This window comes from Cucurbita maxima, unplaced genomic scaffold (genome assembly GCF_002738345.1).
Source record: "Cucurbita maxima cultivar Rimu unplaced genomic scaffold, Cmax_1.0 Cma_Scf00204, whole genome shotgun sequence".
NCBI lineage: Eukaryota > Viridiplantae > Streptophyta > Magnoliopsida > Cucurbitales > Cucurbitaceae > Cucurbita > Cucurbita maxima.
The window spans coordinates 39,644-43,859 of record NW_019272220.1 but is presented as its reverse complement, the minus strand read 5'-3'; positions in this window follow the sequence as shown (position 1 = coordinate 43,859).

The window sequence follows — 4,216 nt, the reverse complement described above, 5'->3', positions numbered from 1 at the left end:
TTTCCTTATCCGGTGGGCATACTCTGGGAGCCCCTTATGTCGGGACCCGTTAAAACTAGTAACCGTCACGGCAGCGCTATGCAAGCATAACGATTGTTGTCCTGTCATTAGATGTACACGTTCTACCCTCATTATGGGATAGGGTTATCCCCCCAGATGCATGAACACACATAATGCATGAGGTCCCCCCTACTTCTACATTTATCATTAATGAACATAACCACCCTATCACGTTCCATGCTTCATGTCATTCTCATTTTCAATTTACATTTCATACATATTCCTATCGGGGTTATGATTCCAGACAGTTTATCGTGTTTCACGTCATACAATTCATGCTATTAACATTCAAATATGAGTGACTTAACATAACGTTCTATGCTTTTAACATAACATTTCATCATATACACATCATACCATGACATATTGCATCACAATGTATCATATCATAAACAAGTCATAACGTAAATCGTAGTCATATCGTTTCCTAACTTATCATAGCCTTAACGTTCTTATACCTATCACAGACATATCATTACGTGAACATACCTCAGTCATATCATCACAAGAACGTAACCTAACGTTATCGTTCTATCAATCCTAACGCTATCGTTCTATCAATCTATCACAAACCTATCCTTTTCTACTCGTAGCCTAATAGTATTCTTCCATCAATCTCTCTTATCCATATCACTCCGGTATGTAACCTAACCTTAATGTTTCATGAATGTATTTGACTCCTATCGTTACATTTCGTTTTGTGCATCCTTATCGTATCCTATCTCAAACATATCATTGAACACATTGTACCATAATTATTATCAAACAATTCACATATTATAACATATACATAACAAATAAGAAGCATATCGATCCACAGACATTTCACACATATCAATATATATGACACGTGCAGAACCACGGAACTTGTGTCAACAACAAATATAACCATGCCGATAGCAAGGTCACTTATCTGGTTGGCTTAAGTTGATGTTCCGTCGTCCTTCTTAATGAAAGTTCATTGAAAACCAAGTCAACCTATATGAGTCCATGACATCAGTTTCAAGTTTGAATTTCTACAAAATTGTTTCTCTAATTTATGTTGATCTATGTGTTATACTTGGTGCGAAAGTTAGAGTCTTTGCTTAAGTTAGGTCTTGAAATATTTATATATGTTTCTAGATATTTTATTTTCTCTTACAGTGTTTAATACCCTTTAACATTTATTTTCTATTATATTTACAATCTTCTTCCGTGTCTCTTACTGTGTTTCCCTTCTTTTTATTATCCCTCCCTCTGTTTATGATGACTTTTAATATCATTAAATAAAATAAAAGGAAAACTACTAACCTCTTCAAATGCAATATCTCTTTTTAGTAAAATATCTCTTACTACCAAAACTAAATCGGAACCTTCTTGTGTTTGTTTTTGGAGGAGGGAAGAAATTCTGATATGTTAAATCTGTTAAACCTTTATTTATATTTTTGTTTGTTACTTTTTCAATTAAGCCAATTTAATAGATTCTATTTTCTTTCTGTTATAGATCATGACGTATCTTTCTAACATAATGAGTTATCTTTCTAACAGGTAAATTGCTAAAAAAAACTAAATAATTGGATGAAAGAAATAGAGATCTGAGATATAACTTATTGAGAAACTTCGAATCTCTCTTTCATATAAATCTTGATCATCTCTATAAACTCATCTCCTATAAATTTGATGTGAGGCATTTTGTTTTCTCAAATCTAACATTTTTCTGTTTCAAGAACTATTAGGTGCGTTGAGGAGAGATTATTTGGGGAGAGTGATTGCGGAGAAAAACGGGAAATAATTGTTTTTATTTACTTATTTTTTAATTTATTATTATTATTATTATTATTATTATTTTACATAATAATTATTATTTTTTATAATAATTTTTTTATTTGTTTATTTATTTATTTATTTTTTTTTTGTTTTGGGCTGTTGCAAAGTATTTCAACTACACCGGCTTAGGTTACTTCTATATGGTTATTTAGAATTTTAGGACTAGTATGTAAGACTCACTTTCAATCAACTACAGTCTGTCTACTAATTTCTTTAGCAGCATGTAACATTATATACCAAAGGTCAGGAATACTCATTGTTCCTAACTTAGTACACACCGCGTTGGTCAAGAACTCTGTCAGAATTAGTAGACTACAATACTCATATTCTAAATCTTTCGATAATTTGTTTTACAATAAATGGAAATGCAGCAAAGATGAGAATCAATATTTTGTTTACCATGGTTAGAAAAAATCTCTCTGAAAGCACAAAATTTTATGGACAAGGTCAACTAAATTAACAATCATCGAAAAGCATTGATAGATTTTCCGACGCTTGCTTATTTTGTTAGCCAATGTATGCTACGTGACAAAATTTAGTGCATCTAGAGATATTTTTGCCCACCATAATCAGCCTTGGAAGCCTCCAAAGCCCCCCACCTCCCTTATATTTCTTCTTCCCCATTTCTTCAATTTTTTGTGTTTTTCTCGTGCTGAATGGCATCCATATTCAGTGTCGAGGGAATTTTCTACTTTTTGGGTCTTCTCTCTTTTTAAATACCTTTTTGTTTCCTTTGTTCATAAATTATGTTTTCAGTTTAGGTTCATTTTGATGGTGTTATTATAACACGCAGAAGCAATTTGGATCTTAGGCACTCTATGTGCATCAATTATAGTAAATTAGCTAGCATGTTCAAAAGCATTAAAACTCAATGAGTTTGAATACTAACCTTTTGTAGTTCAAATTTCTTTTTCCTCACGAACGGTTTCGAACCACCACTAGTATCTTCCCTACTATTCTATATCTCTCTAATATAAAATGCATCATATCACATTATAATCACAACATATAATTTAGCAAACATAACATATTCATAAAAATACAACTAGGTGGAGCATAATGCTACCATAAATCATATAGTTAGAGCTCAACATATTTGATACTAAATTACATTCAATATTAGTAAAGAAAAAAAGTACCTTTAGTTAAAAACATTTCTTTTTCTTATCTTATACGAGACATACTTGAAGGTGACAGGACATCGATGTTTAAACCATGGAACATGTCAAGCCTATCTCATAGGCAAGTCTACCGAATCTATAACTTAGAGCTCTGATACCAATGGTAACGACCCTAGATGTCTATTAGTCTAAAGTTGATACCGTCATCATTGATGGTGTTAATATAACACATGCGGAAGCAATTTGAATCTTAGGCACTTTTAGAACATCAATTTGGATCGAAGATGAAGAGTTATTGGGCTCACGAAAGCTTTGAAAATGTATTTGATTTTGATTTTTTTTTCTTTTTTCTTTCTTTTTTTTTTTTTTATATATTCAAAAGCTTTGAAAATTGTTTAAATTGTTTAGAATATAGTGATTTCAAAATAAGACCAAAAGAATCTTTAGAAAAATTAGTAATTAAAAGTTCTTTTTTAGATTAACTTTTTTATTAGAACATCAATTTTTGGTTTTTCATTTGAAAGATATTTCTATAAGGAAATTTGAATTGATGTATCAATTGAAGAATTGAAAATATAAGGGCTCATTTTGTCACCCTAGCTTTCCTTTTGAGCGCATTCAATTCTCAACTTCCATTGACAAAGTGGGGAGTGGTGATTTGGAACCATCCTTCATTCCATTGACAAAGTGGGAAGCGGTGATTTGGAACCATCCTTCAAGTTCACCTCTTGAGACTCATTACAAATCTAAAGACGAAGATTTAGGTTAGTAGAGAATATATATATACATACTCACGATGAAATTCACGTTTATATTTTAAGTTTTGAAATTTAAAAAACAAAAAATTAAACTATTTAATTTTTACATAATATTTATTAGGTTTTTAATGGTTTTATTTTCGTATTTAATGTTTTTATTTTAGCATACTTCTTAAAATTTATATGTATATATTTATCTTAGTTTGGGTGTATCTAACCTAAAATTTTGGATTTGCTATGGACTTAGGCGTGCATATCGTCAATCCAGGAACCCAATTCTATTGGGACTTTAAGGAGAATTTTTTTCGAACCACATTGTTTTGGTGTGACTTTGAGAGCAAAGTAGGGCATGCCTCATTTGAGGTTTTCAGGTCTGAAAAGGGAACATGACTTTCTGATCGATAGGATAATGAAATATGCATATGGTTGGCAGGTAATAATGGCTTTTCATTGTTTAATAATCCTTTAAAC